We start from the raw sequence: 21,240 nt of genomic DNA on the forward strand, positions 1-21,240 counted from the left end.
GTGTTTAGAGACTCAATCTTGATGTCACCTAGCTCCCATCCCCAGATTTTAGCTCCTCATCCAACCCCACCTTTCTGCTGGGCATTGCAGCCACCTGAAACTCCAGCCTCTTGAACTGTCTCTGTCTGACTCTTGAACCAAAGTCCTGCTTCTTACAAGGATATTCTAAGTGACACATTCAATGAAAAACCACTTAATTAAGGCCTGTGGTAAGGAGCAGAGTTTCACACAAGTCAGTGAGTATAGTTTGGCTTAGGTGGGCTGAATTTCTATTCAGAATGGCAAGCCTGTCTCCAACTCCTGCAGAAAGAGCCCAGGGTAAATATGCTCCTTAGCTCCTAGCCTAGCAAGCCTGAATGAGGTGACTAAAGTCAAGTCTCAGTTTATTTGCCTTTAAAGTTTATCTTGAAAGAGTATGTTCAACTAGAAAACTTTGCTGCTATACTTGGCAGTGAGACCTTCTATGAAAAGTCTCTGTCAAAGAAAAATATAGTCCCCTCTAAAAGATGTGTCTGCTTTTTAGAGGGAACTCTCTCTTATATTTAACATTCAAAAATAGTAGTAGGTGCTGAACACCATCAAAAAACAGGCCATAAACCATCTTGAAAATCTATTTTAATTGTTCTAATACACATTTCTAAGATTAATATCTCCTTACTTGGATTATGAAGCAGTAGGAGCTGTGGTACTGTTTGGGACATGGAAAGAATAAATTGTGTAATGCCAACAGAAAAGGTGCTGAGGTAGCTGGTAATTGACAGAGTTAATGAAGTATGTTAAGCAGGTACAATATAGATGAAGTTGTCCCCTGCAGGGTGATTGGCCACTGGGGAAATAATGTGACAGTTGTCTTTGTGTTAAAATAATGTGGTACTCCTTCTTTGCCAGATCCTATCTGCAATGAGAGATGAAAGAGGTCTTGCAAGGATACCCAGGTCCTCCTACAGCACACGCTGTGCTTGAATCTGGCAAGCAAAGAACAAGATAAAGAGTGGGTTAAGAGTGTGATGGCTGTCTGTAAGTAAAGCCATTAGGCTGTTCCCTACAGCACACACGTGAATTATCCACAATTGAAAAGTAATAATTTGACACTGTTTTCTATAATCCTCCCTCATACACTACAATGCACTGGTGCTGTCTGGGGATGAATGGGAGCTGAATTTGGCCTGCCAATTTTTGTGGAAGTTGATTATTTTTAGATATTGTTTTAATAATTAGCTAACTAGCTCTCGAAGAGTACAATGGATTTAGAAAGCAAAAGATGGTTTTGAGAGTAATATAGATTTTTGTATTATTATCTCCTCCTATTGTATGTGAATATTATCCTTGAAACAGTAGGGAAAATATCAAATGGAAACAAAGCTCAGCCTCTCAATTATACTAAGCTGTGTGGTCAGCATTGGTTCCAAAAGAGGCGTGTAGAGCATAGAGTAATGAAAAATCATTGATAGCATCAGTTTGGTGTCTAAATAATCTATTGTGCTATTCAGCATTGTTCTTACTAAAACCATCTCAGAAGATGAGCTAGCCTTCCTTGGCGATCAGATCTCAAATGCATGAGGCTTTCTTGATTCCCTCAGGTGCTGACAGCATGCTCTGTCATGGACACATGAAAATTTTACAGGATTTTATTTCTTGAATTTGTAACTGTTGACATTTTCATAGTTGATATTTATCTGTTCATAGTGAGAGTTAGGTGTTATTGGACCTTTAAGCTTTCAATGTAGTTTTATTCTTGTCAACATATTCTAAATCCAGGAGTCCTTACGTTTCTAAAGAGAGTGATATTTGAAAAGAGAAGTGAGTCTTAGCAAACCTCTGACTGAGAGCATAACCTAGAAAGAAAATATTTCTAGGCATCATATGGCAAACTATTTTCTAATTTTCAAAATGCAGTAAAGAAAGATTAAATGCAAACACTTGTTCTTTGAAGGAGTCAGGTTTAAAATAGTCATAATCTCTTTGCCTGATCTTTCTTACAGCTCTAAGATTTCAATAGCCATTTGTTAGTATGATATGCAGAACAACAATCTGGACATATTAAAAGTTTCAACAGAACTTCTTACTATGGGAAATTGAAAAGCACTTCCTGAAAATTTATCACAGACCACAATTTAAAATATTTTTGTGCCCAAAGAATCTCAGGTGATGCCATTAAGACAGCATAAAATACCACAAAATACCAGGAGAGCAAACTGACTAGCAATTATCTAATGCATTTTTTCTGGTATCCAGATCTGCCTTTTGGGAGTGCTAACTCAATAAATAATCGCTATACATAAACAAAGTATGGGCTATAACTCTGAAAAAACTTAGGATTGTCTTCAAGGTGTTTTGCTTTGCTTGACAAAATACTCTTTGGGGATGTACTAATGGACAAAGCTAAAGATCCAAAGAAAGGGAAACTTGATCCGTTGAAAGAAAATAGAAGGCTGAAGCAAACAAATGCAAAAATATGCTGTACTCACTCAAAAAGTGCTGCCTTCCTGCTGTAGGTCACCTCACCCTCCCACCTTGTAGCACAAAATAGGGTAATTAAAAAGTGCTGATTCTCTGTGCTAGCAAAACTTCTCTCTTTTCAACCCTTGTTTAGGTCTAACCAACAAGACAGAATATGTTATGTCTGGGGTAGAGAGTTTATATCTTACAGACTGCCTGTAAAATGAGTGATACCACAAAACCCCACAAAATCAGATCAACCCTTTGGTTGATCCTAATCTATTAGTAATAATTTTTAAGTATAATGACCATTTTACAAACACTAGCCAAAGCAAGAGACTAGTCATCTCTCCCTCCCTTTCATCTCTTCACTAAATATACCACCTTTTCTAAATCTCTTTGCAAGTATTTGAAGTGCAGCAAGTCTGAGCCGGTTGTGAGGGATTAATTGAATTTACAAGGGGATTGTGCTGTATGCAACATCTCAATTAACTTACTTGTTAAATAGGTAATGGCACTTGACTGTTAAGTTGTGAAGGAACTTGTTAAATGGATATTGCTACTTATTTAAAGGATGTGGTCTATGGTCTGGCTGAATAATTAGGACTCCAAAGTGTGTAGGAACCAAAACAGTATAACAAGCAAGGCTAGATGACAAAACGAGCCCTGCCTCCTCGTTCAGATACTTTCTGAATGAATATTGCTTGAATGAGACAATATTTTTTTCCCATTTGAAACACTGTTGACCAAAAATATGCAGAGATGGAACAAACCACATTCAGATGAAAACTGTCTATTGTGATGTCCCATGAAATCTATGGAAATTTGCTTTTGGTTTGAGATTTGTTTGTTTAGCTTTGGGGTGTGGCTTTGGGGTGGGTTTTTTGTGTTTTCTTTTTCTCCAGGTAATAACTTTCCAGATCTCTGCTGAACCAAGCAAGAGCAGAGATAAGATATCAAATATATTTCTTGAAAAAATCAACAGCTTCATTCTCCTCCTAAAAGGTACCTTTTTATTTGTCCTTTCATTCCAAAAGTTTCCCTTACATCAGTAGCTTCCTTAACAATAGGGATAACTGAGCTTGAAAGGGTTTTACTCTGAAATGTCAATGTTGTTTACTTCCTCTGCTCTTCATTTCAGCATTTTGGCCTGAGTTTTCAGATCTTGGTCTGTGGGAATCATAAATCATGGGGAATAGATACATAGAAAATGAAATAGTATGGTCCATCTACTTAGTTTTCAAGGAATTTTGAGTCTGTAGCTCCCCAGTTGTCAGCACCAAGTTTTTGTGCCATCAATTATTTTATTTTTAAAGGAAGCTAGACCAAAAGGAAAAAAAAAAAAGAGAGAGAGAGGAAAAGAAAAGTACTACTCCATTATCTGTTTTCCCCAAAGTTTGACAAGTATGTTTTGATCTGGAGTTCTGCTTAAGAACTCGTCTAATTTTAATTAAAGCAAACTGTTACAGAATGTACAGGCTGCAAGTTTCAGTTTGATTCTCCCTTGGTACAGACCATCTTATAAATACTTGGGCATCTTTCTGAAAGTGAGACAGACTCTCTAACCTCTTGTAGAATGCATAAAATCCTGCACATATGTCATGTGGCTGCCACCTTGCCTTCTCGTGGGACAGAAATTCCTGGCAACCACTTCAGAACTTCAAAGAATGTGGGGGTTTTATGAAGGTTTATCAAACAAAAACAAAGATTTACATTGCTGAAAGCATCACCCAAGATTCTTCTTAAAGGATAAGTCCTTTCCTTCGTGCTTAGCTTATGCTTCTCAGCTGGATACAGGGGAACTAAATGGAAGAAAAAGAAAACTTTTCCCCATAGATTGCAAGAAAGACAGTGCTTCTGCTTAAGAAATGACATTGCTTTAGTAGCTTGCACTCACTTCACATGAAAAAGATCAGTGAAGAGTTTGTTATTGGGGTAGTTGCAAAATTTTCTGCATCTGGAACTGGAAAATATCTTTGCAGAAGATGGAGGCTGCTTTTTGAAAGGCCATTTTCAACAAGTGATAGCTTGAGTAGCAGGAGCTCTGCATCCCCCAGCATGATTCTGTAAGCAGGGGTCGCCCTTGACACTGCAGTGTTGGCTCTGAAGACAAATAAGCTGCACCTGAGGCCAGGAGCTCCCACAGATGTGATTGCAGAACTGATGTTTGGCTGCTATTTTTGCAAGGGTCTGACATACTTGCCTGCGTGGGTTATGGTCATCTTTTACATTTCTGCATGCGCAATCAACACAAGGGGAGTGGAAGAAGAAAATTTCACTCTCACATGGAAACAGAGGCAAGCATTGAAAACACAGTGCATTTCAATAAGCTGCAATTACAAATACAAATTCATCTACTAAACTTGGGCATGCAATTAGTAGACTAATTATGCTGTAATTGTAACTGAATACCAAAACAGATGACCGTGTGCCAGCCTCCATCCCACCCAGTTGTCTTTGTGTCCTCGCTCCTACGCACAGTGAGTCTCTGCTCTCGTGTATCTCCTGCTGAAAATAGCAATCCAGCTGATGGGTAAATGCTATCAGAGTCTCACTTAAGTCACCAATTCTTCCAATTCTATATTTGCAATCAGCTTGCTTTGATAATAACTGTGTCTGAGACTCTGTTGGGATGTGTTGTCTCAGCAGAAAGTCAGAGACGGTCCCCAGGCCAAAAGCTCAGAGTAAATGAAGAGCCACTTTGGAGAAGGGCTGCTGTGCTTGTTCTGTACATCTATGGATAGATAGGAGGTGTACTGATCTCCATGGGAATCAAGGTGCCTAACTCTCTTTTGTGTTGACAAATTTTGCAATATCAGCCACCAATAACAGATTTCACCAAACTTGAGCTACTTGGTTGAAAGGGCCGTGTTGGTTTCACACTCCCAGAATAATCCATGTACTGAGTCACCTGCACCAGGTGATTGCACAGCTGAGCAGAGAGGAGCCTGCCTTACTGTGCTGCTGTCAAAAGCTGGGAAAATCCAGGTCCAAATAGTCCTCTAAGGACTTTGCCCAAGATCAGACAAATAGTGTGTAGCAAAGAGAAGGAATCAACCCTGAGCCTTTTTTTTCTTCACTTACAGCAAATTAACTCCCTGTTTTATATGGTTTTGTGTAATCTTCTCTGAAGTTTTCTGATTGTTCTGATGAGCAATGTCTGAATGTCAGTATTTTGTTTACTGTTAATATGCATAAGTTTCAATAAAATTAATTTAGCTAAGAATAAAAATACCTTTCATACAAGATCTCACAGGTTTTGGCAATGTATTGATTTAATGTACTTAGTTCAGTGAAAAATCTGTTGGTTTAAGCTATCTGCCATTACTTTCAATTAAAATATATTGATCTGGGTAAATGTTGGTTAGTAAGTTTTGCCTGACTGCGAAAAAATATTTGCTTAAGCAAAAATTGTATGAGTATTTAGACATGTATTTTAGGTTGGGGACTCTCCTAGCACCAGTGGAACTGTTCAAGTATCAATAAATTTCTCTAAATATAAATGAAAATATCTTTTCTGAAATGAAAAAAGCTGATTACAGTAATATTGGGACTGGTATGCATATTAATTCAAGTAAACTTGCTTTTGAAAGAGTAAGCATTCAGTCAAGGATACTGTAACATGAAAACACTGAAAACTCAGCTCTCTGTGAGGAAACCAGACTTTCACATGGAAAGCTAGGCTTTCTTCTTTAACCACAAAGCCAAATAACCACAAAGCAATAATAAAATAATTTTGGTAGCCATAGGCAGTAGGAAAACATGGATGCAGGCTAAGAAATGTAGCTGTTTTAAAGTACTATATGCACATAACTCGCGGGATTAACTTTAATCCAAACCATCCAAAAATACACATAGAAATAGAAAAGCATGCAAGCAATAAGGCTTATACACCAGTCCTTTATTAGTGCTATAAAGACTGGAACCCTTTGGGACTCTGGTCTGCAAGCAGAGAGTCTCTCTTTAACTCACCTTGGGTTAAAGGATGGACCTGCCTCCCTGACTCTGTCCTCAGCTACCTGCACTCACATAGATGATAACTACCCAGCACTGCCAGCCAGAGAGCAGGTTAAATCCATCCCAAAAGGTTTGCTCAGAGCCTTGCAGCAATTCAGCTCTAGGGTTCAGATTAAAAACTCAGGAGACCTGGAATGCTAGCTGTATGTTGTTCTTCAGAGAATACATATGCGCTGCCTTTTTGTTAGCTGCTTACACTAGGGCTGTTTATTTTAAGATGTTCCTTGTTTTAATCTCATCTATTCAAGTTTAAAAAAATAAATTCCTGGATAGGAAGTAGCAGTTTTTTATCTTTTTAGGCTTGTCTGGGGGAACAGTACTTCCAAGTTTACCTCTATTTTCCATGTGTGGGTGTGTGCAGAGAAGAAATAATGTATTCATAGGTTTTTGTACCTGCCACCCATCCTGTATTTCAAAGTCACACTTTGTCTGGTAGATCTGCCTTGCCTGGAGTGTATACACTCCTTTCCCAAGCAGGAGACTGACTAAAGCACCAGCACCACTGTGAGGCACCCTCTGGGTGGCAAGGGCAGCTGCCACTGCCACAAGAGCAAAAAGGTATGGCTCAGTGCTCAGGGGTATCACACCTCAGGTATGTGCACATTCTCATTTCTTATTCTACCACTCTCATTTCCTCAATATTTTTTTTTATCATTAATTGGAAGCTTGAAAATAAATATCTCTTTAGCTGTGTGGTCACAGTTGCTGGCCAGATGTTCCTGTAGTTTGGGCTAGCTCTTTCCATAAAGTTGTGGTTTTAAATGAAGAATCTCTACTCATTGCCTTCCACAAGTTGTTATTTTTTAAAATCCTGTTGTAACAGTAGTTAAACCCCATTACTATAGAAATTCATACCTGAAAATGTGATGCATATAGCTTTCACATTGGGATAGACCTCTAGGACTGTAGGTCACATAGCAATTATGACAGCCATTACCCTGCAAAAGAAAAAAAAAAACTATGCAAGTGTGAAAATGAGAGATGAAATCTGTAGGGGGATAGAACACAAGTAAATAAATGTTGTATAGAAAGTAATCTTACCCCTTAAAGAGTTGCAGCTGAGCCAGTTATTAGAGATTGGGAGCAGGCCTGACTTTAACAAGCCACAGCTGTAGCCAATTAGCAGAGTGTTATAAAAGAGTGGATTGGTTGGCTGAGGGGAACTGGAGTCAGTGGCTGCTGTGAGGGTAAGGAGGAGTCAGTGCCTGGAGGAGCTGACTGTGAGAAACATCAAGGAGGTACAAAACTCTGGCAATATGGAGCCCTTGCAATGTAATGATAACAGAAATCCAGGTGCATTCCTACAATGAAATGGATGGATCAGTAAACTTGTCTTGGGGTAAGACAGGGCAGGAAAGTCAGCCATAGCACTAAGCAGTCAGCATCATGCACAATAATTGATTACCAGCTGTTAAATGATAGTAACTTGAGGGCTTTATAAACAAAGGAAAACAGAGATAAAAAGCTGAACCTTATTGCCATAACCCTATGATCCAACTTTTCTAGGGCTGGGACATTAACAAAAACCTTTGTTGATTTCCTTCAACTCTAATTTTAATTCATCATCACAGAGTGGAAAAGAAGGAAGGATCATTCTCTTCCTTGATGTTCGTGTTTCCTTTTATTTCTTAATGTTCTTAGACATTGCCAGTATTGCTGAACTGGCAGAGGGATTTGCATCAGAACAAATCTCAGCTGGCTTTTTAACCTAATAATGTTAAGAGATTGCTTCTTTCCTATTTATGCGCCCATTTACCCAGAGAGAGTTAACACTGCAAAACCAGAAATCTTTCAAACAGGCATTTCTGATTTAAAATATACAGGGACTTTCACTCTCCCTCCTCCATTCACCTCAGTGGGAGTTTCTGATTGAATAATTAAAGGCAAAGTTATCTTCAGAGGTTGAAGAATTAAGTCTGTTTTTGAAGGAATGAGATAATGGTACCCAAGAAGCAGAGAACAAAGTTGCTTACAGCATGATCCCAGTCACTTAGGGGGTAAGCCTCAGAGACACAGAAGCACTCTCAACCTAAGCCAGCCCCAGCATCCAAAATCCCAGCAAAACACAGATGACAGAGCAGAATACAGAAAAGCAAGAATACTTACATTACAGGATTTACTTTAATCCATATCATAAAACTAGGTCAGATGACTATCTGAGCAGGTAAGGATGAAATGAAGAACAATAAGTGCAATAAATAAGAAAGAAAGGAAAGTTACGGTGAAAGAGCAAGGCAAAGGAAATACTGCACTAGGCCTAAGCAGCAAAACACAGGCACATTGCTGCTGGAAGTACTACATGTGTGAGCATGGAACTCAAGGAAGGTGTCCCATAACATAGTAGAGGTGATATTTATGTGATAGATTTATTGTATTTATTTTTTTCATGTTCACAGTAATAATATTTTGATGCCATCTACACTTTCAGAGCAGGAATGCTGTATTTCCTGACACTATTCCAAGTAATTCATGGATTGTGTTTTGCCCAGCAAGCTAAGGTGATGTCGAGTGTCCTATTTGCTGAGCCAAGGTTCAGGCACAGAAGTTCTGCAAGGTAAATCAGTTGTGGGATCACCTTGCCTGTGTCCATGAAGGGTATGTCTTTGATGAGAACTCCAGACGTTATTAATTTGCACACACTATTATATTTTTCCTAAAATTTCAAGTTCCAGGAAAGTTTTTACAAAAATGGAGAGAGCAAAGAGTGGGCAAACATTCATGAGAAAGGAAAAAAATTATTTACAGTGAAGCTGAACTTTGTCAGATAAGTGACTACTCTAATAAATGTTTGACTTTTCTCACCCACTTTCTGGATAGAGATTCAGGCTTAAGAAATAACGTCTCTAAATTAAGAAGCTTAATAATTTCTGCATTTAAGATGACTTGGTGGCTTGTGGGAGTGCTTAAGGTTTATGCTAGAAATTCCCTTGCATCCCAGGGATCAAGAGGAGGAGCTGATAAGATAACTCGAGGCACGGGAGCAGCATGTCTCACTCCACTGGCTCTGTCTTCAGAGAACATTAGTAGCTGGCATAAGGATGAGTCTAGCTCTCTCTGAAAATCATAAAAGAAAGCAGACAGCTACACTAGACTGCCTCTAGTTACTACCACACACTTTCCCTACGCACAGAAACTTATTTCCATTGCTCCAGTGGCTGTTTTCAGGATTCGTCATCATGGTGGATTCATTATCAGACAAGGAGAAGGAAAAAAAACTTTGTCCTAATTAGTATTGATCATCAAATAACAACACACCTGAGATGGAATCACAGATGCCACACTGAGAACTGGGAAAGCCCTGAAGGCTTTCTAGAGGGGGTGTAAGTGTATTTGATCTTCCTGACTTTCTATGCTCATTCTTGACAAGCACTGACAAGTGACCAGGAGGCAGCAATTGGCTTCAAGGCAGCTTCACTGTGACTGAGCAAGGAAGTGGGATCATATTTTTGCTGTGCAAACCCAACCTAAGGAGCAGCCCAACTGAAGAGACATTTTCTGAGGGCAAAATTCACCTGTTCTGTGATGATAGCTTGGTATGATACTCCAATAATACAACTACACTGACTTGTATTATTCTTTTCATCAATTTTAACCCCTAAATCCTTTCTAAAAGGGCAAGTAAGCAAGAAACTCCCACACCATTATCCCTTCTGTTTCAGGATTTCTTTTTCAAAGATGGGGAGAAGAGGGACAGGAGATTTCAAAGGCTCCTTGCACCTGTTAGACCACACTGCCTTGCACTTGTGAAGCTGCTTTTCACACAGCCTCTCTGCCCACCTGTGGAAGGAATATGCTGAGTGCAACACAGCAATGTGTATCACACAGCTCAGTTACTTAGATACTGCATTTAACTAGAGACACTTATTCCCATCAATTAATGCTTAGCCAGTGTGACTGAACACCGGAAAATGCTCTCTATGAACATTTGTTTCAGCTCCTAGTGAAATTTGCCTGCAATCACATTCCTTCTGCCTACACTTCTCACAAATGAGCTATTCATTAGTTTTATGCTAGGCCAGGAATATGCACTGAAAGTGGAGCTACTCCAAACAATTTCCAGTTCAACACTGAAAAAAAAAAAAAAAAAGGAAAGGGTGGGTGGAAATTTAGTCTGTGTTCTCAGACATGAAAAGGAATGAGAAATAAAAATTGAAAGTGATTTTGAAATTTGTAACTAGGGCAATGGCGAGTTTCTAAATGGCAGAGACTGTGAGCAAGTAGCACTGTCCTTTGTGCTCCACTGAAGCAGGGGCATCATTGCAGGAATTTAACAAACTGGCCCCAAAAGGTGTCTGAGGGCATCCAGGGTGTCACAGGTTCAAGGCAATGGCTTGAAGTTCTAAGGTGAACCGCAGGTATGCCAAAAAGGAAGTACAAAAGTTATTTTCCCTATTGTCTTCCATCCTCTTCTGCCTTCAGACTGTAAGTGCTTCAGGACACAACTGTGCATATGCATGTTCTCAGATAAAAGCAGCAGAGGCAGGCAAAAATTATAGTGTGGATGAAAATAGTTGATCAAAATGTTTGGAACAAATACACTTACAAGAGTATATTTATCTTCAAATTATTCATAAAATCTCTGGCAAGGAGCTTCGAGTTCCTTTCAGGAGGTTTTGCAGCCAAAATTTACCTTGAGAGCTGGGAATAATGTGTCAAGAGGAAGAGATGTAGGAGGAGCATGACAGCAGACCAAGGGTTAAGACAGCTGCGAAAAAACATCCAGGAAGATGGTAACACAGCAAACACCTACTCAGCAGAGTGTTTAATGCCAAAGATCAAGTTATGGCATGTAGCTGGTAATATTGCTGAGGTCAAGAGGCTGCAAACTCTTTTATGATGTTTATCTCTATCTTTCAGCTTCCTATATTTTGACTTTATACTCCATTTTTCTTTCCCCAGGCCTCATGGTAAGTGCCTAGTTGATGGCTATTCTGCTTAGCCTTTAAGAAATAAGGGTAAGTCCCAGCCAGCATTTCTGTGGTTTCTGTTTCCTGTGTCAGCAAATAACTCTCAGTAACAAACACATTCTTGAAAATCAGGGTCTGTTCACGGACAATTTGCAAACATAAGAAGACTCAAAAATTCAATTAATAGCTGACTTGTTATGGACTATTATCTTCACCTCTTCTGTTTGCTGCTCAGCAGCTGTGTGTGGCCAGTTAGGGCAACACATGCCCCCAAAAACATGAGACACATCACTTCTGACCTTGTTCTTCCTATGACCTTATGGCACTGGCTTGCAGAAAGAATATGTGTGTACAAATATCCTGGCAGAACTTCAAGAGCGGTTCAGTAAGTAGTTCACAACTGCTGACCATCTGGCTGTTAGATCTGAGAGGGACCTATTAATGTTAGAGGTAGAACAGTGCCAAGCTGCAGCAGAAACTGCATGCCCAAAGTGCATGCAGGCTGCCCCTAAAACCCTGACAGAAATCATTGCAATTGTTTTATCCACCCATTTACTCAAGTAATGTCACATTAGTGCTCGTGCTGTCATGTCCAGAAACACTTCACAGGAAGGAGCTCCATTATTTGATGGTACAATAATAGGCAGCCTCTAACAGCTTTAAATCTGGCTTTATGTCTTCATGATATCCTGGAAAAGACAAATTTTTGTGCATTCTCTTGCTCCTTCCTGCCCTTTGAGATGATCAAAAGCAATGGAATAGATAGACATGGGTGCTGTTAACACAGTGACAAGCCTCAGGTGGAGACAACATAAATTAAATGGAGCTCTGCGTTTTGGGATGGTTTTACTGTGCCCTTGCTCAGCTTTAAAGGCTGATAGAATAAGTTTGTGTCATCCACCAGTTTTACTGCACTGGCAAGATATACAATAAGCAAAGAACAAAGGGTGGGGTGGGGTGTGGAGATACATGAATATATACAGTTTATGGGTCGATTTATGCATCATGGAAACTGATGTACAAAATCTATACTCAGACATCTCTCCACACTTCTATTTTGTTGTTGTCACAAAAGAAATGATCCCGAGGGATTTGCCAGTATCATCATGCGTGTCAGTTTACCAAGGTCTTTTCATTTACTGGAAGCAGCAAGAAGTAAAAGCTGTGAGGAGGATAAAAAAAGTATTGTATTGACATTGCTGCCAATTTTGCAAAACAGTAAGTACTAATTTTGGAAACAATAAGATTTAATAATAAATCTTGCAATTTTTCTTAAAGAATGTTTGGAAAACTGTCCAAACACACCTTCTTTCTCTTATAGACCCATTTAAATGTATTTGGAATGTGTATTGGGTCTCAGGGACAAGGCTAAAATTCATTTTCTAAAAATTTTCTCTTTTTATTACTGAGTTGATTGGTCTAACTTAAAATATTACCTGCAGGTATTTTTTTCCTCCTGGGTATGCTTCCAAAGAGCAGATCAGTCTATGAAATTTAGGAAGTTGATCTGAACTGAATCCAGTATAAAAACCTTTTGAGGTTTGCCCATCACTGCTTACAATGCTGTTTTGAAAAATAACCTCAAGGCTATTTAATTAATCGTTCATTCTTCTGGTCTCCCGGCCCAGGTAGATTAATACCTATGCTGCCCATGGATCAATGAGTTCTGGAGTTTCCTACAGATTAGCACATCTGTAGTTTAAAGCCATTGTGCCTTAGAAGGAAAGAAAGAAGCAAAGAAAGAAAGAACAAACATATTCCCGTGAGGAACCTTTCAGGGATCAATTCATAAGCAAAGGAAAACATGCTATTCTCAGCAAGGAAACAATGTATTTTTTGTCTGCTACAGTGATTAATAACGGTCCATGGCTAGAGCCTATTTAAAGGGCTCCATCAATCCATATAGGCCAAAAGCTGACCCATTTTAAATCTTTAAAATGCAATGAGAGTTTCCCTCAACATTTTTTTTTAAATTATAGGAGTGAGTGGAAGCTATAGAATTGCCACCAATTTCCTTGTTCAAGAAAGCTTAGTATCACTGTTGAGAGCATTCAGAAATAGTGGCAGAAATCCTAGAGCTCTAGGGGAAGCAGCTTAAAAATCTCCAAATCTCAGGGTAGATAGGGACCACAAGGTATTATGTGTTGGGTTTTTTATATATACAACAATTCAGAAGAAGGATTTTTTTTCCCAGTCTTAATTTCAAAATCCCCAACAAAGTTCTGCCTGTCTTCTGGCTTCAAGGTTCATAATCAAATAAAAAAACCAAAGTTTTGTCTGCCTGTTTCTGTGTAGCAGAGGTGGTAATGTTTTTTCTGGAACCAATGAAATAAATTCAATATCTATAGGCATTTAGAAACTCAGAGATTACATTTTAGGTTTGCAGTTAGTAGACTCAGTCCTCAGCCTTGAGCCTTCCCTCTTCCACATTAGCTGGAGATGAATATTTGCTGGTCTTTCCTGGGTCATGACTCTGAAAAGGACCAAATCCTTGCAGGTGATGTTCAGCCAGTAGCCCAGACACTGCTTGATTGTCACAGATCAGACCCCTGAGCTCTCCTTCAGCAAAGTACACATGCAGCTTCTCAGACGGTGAGTAATCTTGCTGATAATGGTAGAACTACTCAGATATGCAAAGTCACACTGGGATTTTAGTGGGTAGGGGACCTTCTGAATAAATAAATTCATAAATCCTCAAAGCACAAGAAGGCTGAAAAAATAATTTTTAAAAAATCATCAAAATCTTCAGTCAAAATAGATAAGAATCTCATTTTTTTGTATCTAGTGAAAAAGTACATTTTACTGAAGACAAAAACTGAATTATTAATATACAGCCAATAGCCAAACATAAGATAGAGTGTATGCTAATTTCAGAGTTCAAATAGGCATTTATGATCCTAAATTTAGCCTCCCATTAAAAAAAGTACCTTGCCCAAGCTGTTTAAAAACACATCAAACCCTCTAGGAGTGAAGCAGAAAAAAGCACTGTAGTGCCTTCAGTCTCAGAAAACCAGGCAGCAAAAGAGCAAGTGAGCAGTGCCCCACCCTCAGCACTGCATGGGCAGCCTTGCAGCAGGAGCTGGGAACCCCCCATCCCACCTGATGGGATCACTGGCAAACAGAGCCAGCAGGGCTGATGGCAAAACAAAATCCTGGGGATAACATGGAACGGATGAATAATGAGGCAAATTCTTGGGGTCCAAAATCGGGCCAAAATACTCTGGAAATGGAATGGAAAAAGATGTGAAGTGATGTGCGGGGAAGTGCAGCCCAGCTCTGCAGCCCGTGTGCGCAGCTGGGCTGCAGCTCCTGCTGTCGGACTGGGGCTGAAGGAGGGCAGCAAACAAGGGCTGCTGGTTCCTGTGCTCCAGCGTGCGTCAGGATGGTCCCTTTGATTCATGAGCCCCTCAGACTTGTCTTTCCCACCCTCTTGGGAACAAAGGCTCCATGTTCCCTTTGCTCTCTTTTTCATGTGTGCCTCATGTGGTGCTGTAGGACTCTGTCTTCAAAGGATTTAGGGCAGTTTACAGCATCTGTATGTCAGGCCCACAGCACTTTGAAAATTGGGGAGCTTAGGCTTATATGACTTTAATGTTCCCCCTAGATATGGTCCTACACTGGCAAAATGCACTGAGGTTGACATCAACTGCCTGTAGTACATAATGAAATTCATACTTGAATGGCAAGTACTTAAAGTGCTTTTTCTGTAGTATATCACCAATGATTTTCTCACTCGAGTTATTACTTATTTCTAAAACCTTCATTACAGAAGCGGTTAAAAAATAACTTTCTCCTTTTAAAATGTTGATTTGTTTTTCTTGCAGAGAATGTGTTGCAAAATGTCAAGGTAAGCATTAGTTAAAGGGCTACTACACCATGCCAGCAGGAGCAATTTGCTTCTTATGCATATATTCCTGAATATTATTTTGTTCCCTTTCTTGTTGTGAATGGGAACCACTTCCTTAGAGCAGCCAGGGGCTTTCCTCCCCCCTCTCCTGCCCTTTCTTCACCAGCTCGACAGCAGGGGCACATTGAGGGCATGGGCAGTGGAGGCACTTGTAGCAGATCTGTACATTAAGATACAGTTGCTCTGAATAAATGCAGTCAGCAGGCATCATTTCAGTCTGAAAACTGAACATTTTCTGTGTGTTAAAACTATATTAAGCCATTTAATTGTTTTGTGATTACCAGAACACTTACCTTGTGAGGATATTAATTATCTGAGCATAAAAAGACCAAGTTTTTCTGTAAGGAGAAAGCCATTCTTTTTTCTTTTTTTCCTTTTTTTTAAAGTTATTCAAGTTTATTTTACTCATTCCAGCTAAATAGATCTTGCCTGGGAAAGAGGAAAAAAAATGGGTCTAAATGCAAATTAACATTACTGTTTAAATATCACAGACCATTTTCTCTGAGCCCAGTTACAATAACTAGTAATTATAAAAATTGCTTGCCTTGGGCTTCTGGCTAAGCCAATGCTAAACTTGTCCTTTTATTAGATCTGTCAGACTGAGTTAATTATCTTTATGATAATAGATGTGCCTTACCTCAAACAAAACAAATACCCTTATAATTAGCTTTTTAGTTAGAATTTTAATTTATTTATAAAGACTGTTTGTTTTGTTTCTCTTTTTCCTTTTACAGAGAAGTTTTGAGCTTTAACAGGTTACTAGTTAGCTTAGTAGTATTTAAGAAAAAGCAAAATGACCAAAATGTTTTGGGGTTAGCATTGTTCCCACTGAGCCACTGTAGAATCTGTTTGGTTGTGTGAACATGCAGGTGTATATTGTGGAGAAGACAAGGGAGAGATAGAGAGGAAGAAACAAGGTATGTTCTTTTATTCCAGAAAGATTTTTCTGAGCTGATTTTCAAAACAGTGCATTAACCAAATTTAATAGTGAGGCAAGCTAGCAAACACTAATCCAGGCTGCATGTTTTCTTTTGAATCCTTTTTCTGAAGTCAGAGATGAACTTTTGTTAGACTACTGAAAATAGAAAGCACAGTCTGGTTTAATATATCTCTGTCTCCACAAAATCCCTTTCAATCTCTCTCTCTTTCTCTCTTCTTTTTTTCCTTCTTATCTTCCTCATATATTCTCTGAACTGATCCTGCAAGCCCTCCAAGCAGAACTCCTGGTAAGAATTGAGGGCTTGCAGAATGGGGTCTGTACTTTATTCAGCATTTCAGATGCAGTTTTTCCATAAAATAAAAAAATAAAAAGTGTTCCTTGCGCATCAGGGCTATCTATTATTTTCAAAAAAAAAAAAAAAAAGAACATGTTTTGAATTTGGGGTTAGTGGAAAATGCAATCTACAGATTAATGAATTAAAGAACATGGTTAGGAAACAAGTGCCTTGTGTATTATTTTAGTTCTGTCACACTGATAGGATCCAGATTAGATTTGTCAGATGAAGCCTGTTTAAATCAGAGTCGTAGTGTAACTTCTCTTGATCTGATTGTCCCCATGGGAGCAAGGCAGTCCTATCTGACAGCATTGTCAGGGTCTCAGGTCATTAATATTTCTGTCAGAATTTGAGATCCAAGGATTAGTTGAGGTTAACCAATACTGTTTTATCATCTTATTCCCTCTCTATCATATCTTGTTCCCTCTCTACTGAAGTAGTGGAACAGGCTTGATATGCAACAAATGTAAGGGGAATGTGGATAAAAATGGCAATTACAGTAGGAGGAGACATTACCAATATTTACTAGTTTTTCAATTAATAAAGTAATTTGAAAAGTAAACAGCTTTGCAACCAAATGAACGCGAATGCAGCTGTTTGGTAATGAAAAAACCCATCCCATTACTATGCACCTTGTGTAAGCATGCAAAAGGAAAAAAGGACCCACTTGAAATCAGCAGACATATATCTTTCTTCTCTCTATGACTTCTATATAATATATAATTTCTATATAACTAAACTTATAAGCATCTCAGAATTACAGGAAATACTACTAAACCACGAAAATGTACTATTAAATTAAAAAAATAGTGATAGCTAGCATTAAAAGCAATCCAATATTGATATATTTCTGTTTGTGATTAAAAAATTTTCATTTATTTTTTGTAAGTTAAAGTTTTTTGCTGAAAACAAATATTTCAGTGGCTAATAATTAAAACTATTGTGACAGAAGGTTATGTTTGCCTAACTTTGTACAGTCTATTTGACTCTTCTAAATCACCATCAGGCTTATGTTTATTCTATATTATTGAAAGATGGCAGGAGAAATGGGAAAAGGAGACAAGAAATCAAAATAGAAATGGAAATGTTTTTAATGTAAGAGTGGGTAAAATGTAACCTTCCTCCAACAGACACTGTCAGAAGTAAGGTCCTGTTGCCAGCCATGTTTGCTTGTACTTCTAGAAGTGCTGTTATTTCTGCTATTTAGGAAGACCAAGTTTATAATTTTTTGAGTCCTTCTTTAGTCTTTCACCAGGCCCCTTGCCATTTACAGGGCTATGTGGCCACTTCTTTTTCTGGCCAGGGAGACAGGCAAGGAGAGACCCATGTCAGCTCTGTGCTGATTTCCCCTGCTAGCTGACAGCACCAGGGCAGGGTTTCTGCACACACAAAGTCCCAGTGATCCTCCTCAAAACCGAACATAATTTGTTTTTCAGCACTTGTACTGCAGCTAGAAAAAGGTATTAGAACTATAGATAACCTCTCCTCCTAGCCCCCAGTCATACCCAAACGTGGCATTGTGTTCTTGCCAATGGTGAAAAAGGATTCGGCGCTTCTTCTGGAGTCCCAGGAAACCTTTGCTGCTGAAAATAAAAAGCTGATCTCTGTTTTTTTCTTAGGAAGTCAAAGTGCAATACCGCACCAACATTAGCAAAAGTAGGTTAATGCTTTTTCAGTCACCCCTCATTCCCAGCTCAGTTTCCTGGTCCTTTGCAGCAGTCCTGGTGCCTGCCTGATCCTTTACTGAGATGGTTTGCAGACCTGAACTCGCAGTAACTTATTGTCTGATTCAGTCTTATTTTCTGATTTTTAGCGGTAGCGTGTGTTTCTGATTTTCAGTGACTCTCTGACCCACCTCCCTGTGGCATCAGGTGAGTGCTGGTTGCAGGACAGGTGGGATGTGAGGCTGGAGGCAAACTTTCCATCGCTGCTGCTCACAGGTCTGTGACGCCAGGCATTGCTGCCACAGCTATGCACCAGCTGGGGCTCTCAGAGATTGCTGGGATCCTCTTTACCCAAGCCAATATTTTAGCTTTCCTGAGTAGTTTCTTAAGAAAAACATTTTGATCTATCTCTCTGTCAAGCAACATAACACAAAAAAATACCTCACATAACACTTTAGATAGATCCCAGCTTTCTGTACATTTTGGGTGGTTTTTTGCTTTCGTTTCTTTTATTTCAGATGTCCTGGTTAGATGGAGAGAACACGTTGTATGCATATAAGGAAACTGGGGTTAAATTGCACTGTTGACACTATTTTTTTTGTTTGTATTAGAGTAAAATTCTGTATTTTATGTGGCCATATTTGTGCTTTCTTGTACAAAAACCATAACAGCTTCTATTAATGATATTTTTCAAGGAGATGCTATACTTCAGTATTATATAAGATTTAGATATTTTATATATAGCCCATAGTAATAATAGAGATTATAATATGCATTCTTTTTCTAATAGTCCTAGAGGACTCCACATGAACAGAAAAATGTTGTGAAATCTATCAACATAAACAAATTCTTCTTTCTTCTGCAAAATTTTCCAAAATTCTCATTAGTCGTGATCACATTTGGAAGATTCTGTTTGAAATTGAAAGAATTCAATTTCCCTACAAACTAATGCACAATGCCCTAAAATCATCTGTTCTTACAATGACATGATCAGTTATATAAAAACAGAAGGCTTCTTACCATTGAGCAGACATCTTCAGGAAAAGGCATAGCTGTACTTGAGTCTGCTCTGCTCTTTTATGAGTCTGATGCTCTGTCTCCATCCTGCAAGGACAAATGCAGCTCAACATGGGCATGGTAGGGTTAGCTCATAAAAAGACTTTAAAATGGCATTTTAATATTTTAGTATTTTAAAGTGAACTTCAAAAGAGAGTGCATTTTTTTTTGCATATTTGCTTTACAACTGATTAATTAATCCCTCCAAATATGAACGTTCACTAAAGCAATGGGAAAAGAATATTACTAAGTTTGCAAATTCAGGTGTTCCGATGTTAGGAAATGTCACTGTTAAGGCTGCAACTTCAACTCCACCCCCTTGGACAAATGTATCATGATACAAGTTTTAATAAGTTTTCAATCTCTACTTTTCCACAGTACTACTGCTTTACTGGAGGGAAGCACAGTATGCATCCCTTCTGGCTGCCCATAAAATATAAAATGATGAAAAACATTGTTACACCAGCCAAATATTATTACTAAAACATCTCAGTGGAAGGTAACTGGTGTACATAAATTCTTTGCATTTGTATGTACTGTACATTATTGTGAAAGTTACTCTTCTCATGAGAATAATAGTGTCAATTAGGCTGTCAAGGATGAGCGAGCCCATCATGTGAGCCTTGACAGAATGCTTGGGTTGATTAGCTTCATGCAGTTATCATAGCTTAATATTTACATTTGAGTAGCTAAAATTTTACAAGGTCTCTCTGAATCTTTTCTGCTTGCAGAACTACATTCATAAATATTATTTGTCTTGAAAAAGACGCATCATCACGTACTGTACATCACTTAAATATGTTCATTTAAATTGGTTGCAGGTATAGTTATCAAATCAAGATTAAAGCACCATTTTTCCTTATTATATGAACAGACAAAAAAATTAACCAAATCACACTGCTTAGGATTGTTGAACACAAGGCTGGATTTCTCATTCCTGTATGTAGTTTCTAGGACTTGTCAAAAATGAGTGATATTTACTGCTTACACAACTGGGAAAAGTAAAATCTTCTACCTGTGGAAGGAAAAAAGGCAGACAGTGTCCTGTAGGCTAGAGTGGATATCAGGCTCAGCACTTGGCTTAACCCTTACAAGAAAAGGAAGATTTACTAACCCATCTCTTGGACACCATGTCTCTTCTTGGGGTACCCTTCCTTCCAAACAGACACCTTTCAGCTTGGGAACTGGACTTGGGAACTGCTCTTCCCCTTCTTGTAGCAATAATGGAATAAGGTGGACACACAAGGAGGTGTGTTATATACGGAGCTGGCAGCATAGCTCCTGCTTTGCTCTGCAGTCCAAAGGCAGAGCAGGGACCAGCAGGATCTGGAGTGTGCTTTTTCGCAATTCATAAAAGAGATCTTAATTTTTTTAAATGATAATACAAGGTGTCAAAGACAGATTTCCTTCAGAATGTCATATATTGCTCTCAGCAGGGCTTTTAGTTTTCAGTGACTTGGGTTATATATGCCATCTGCTTTCAGTTGCAGCCTGACCAAATCTCCTCCTGGATGCTATTTCAGGGCTGCATATCTTGAACATTGCAAGGTCAGAATTCTAGGCAAGGTACTATCTCTGTGCCAAAAGATAAACACCTTCTCAATTTTCATTTGGTCTCTAGTCAAATTAACCTCTCATTGACTTCAACTCAGGACTCTGGAATTTCGCCCAAAATAACAGTTCTAATAAAATGAAAGAATATCCAGTATGAAAGATGATTCACGGATGGAAGCACAAAGGTATGCAATGTTTTAAAATATTGAATAAAACATATCTTGTCCCAAGTGCCTCTTCCACATGGTGGCAAATGCACAGACTAGGTTTTCTATTTTGTATCAAGAGTTTTCTGAATTCTTTCTTCTGTTGGGGTCTTGTGTGTTCTCCAATGAGACTGTAGAGGATGGATGTTGAGCACCTAAGGCCCAGGCTGTTATAATCTGTGTCATTTTGATAGTCCTTCCTTATCTGCATCAGTC

General features: G+C 38.8%; 1 long non-coding RNA gene across 1 annotated transcript in view; it reads right to left on the minus strand.

Moving 5' to 3' along the window:
* LOC134418817 (uncharacterized) overlaps positions 1-20,476 on the minus strand; it is an 88,568-nt gene extending 68,092 nt beyond the window's left edge. The window contains exons 1-6 of the long non-coding RNA XR_010027865.1: positions 20,379-20,476; positions 19,229-19,312; positions 15,564-15,699; positions 12,800-14,073; positions 7,312-7,394; positions 4,852-4,947 (exon numbers count right to left, since the gene is read on the minus strand). This is a non-coding gene — a long non-coding RNA (uncharacterized LOC134418817). The remainder of the gene's footprint in view (positions 1-4,851; positions 4,948-7,311; positions 7,395-12,799; positions 14,074-15,563; positions 15,700-19,228; positions 19,313-20,378) is intronic.
* Between the last annotated feature and the right edge of the window lie 764 nt (positions 20,477-21,240).

Source organism: Melospiza melodia, chromosome 5 (assembly GCF_035770615.1).
Source record: "Melospiza melodia melodia isolate bMelMel2 chromosome 5, bMelMel2.pri, whole genome shotgun sequence".
Lineage (NCBI taxonomy): Eukaryota > Metazoa > Chordata > Aves > Passeriformes > Passerellidae > Melospiza > Melospiza melodia.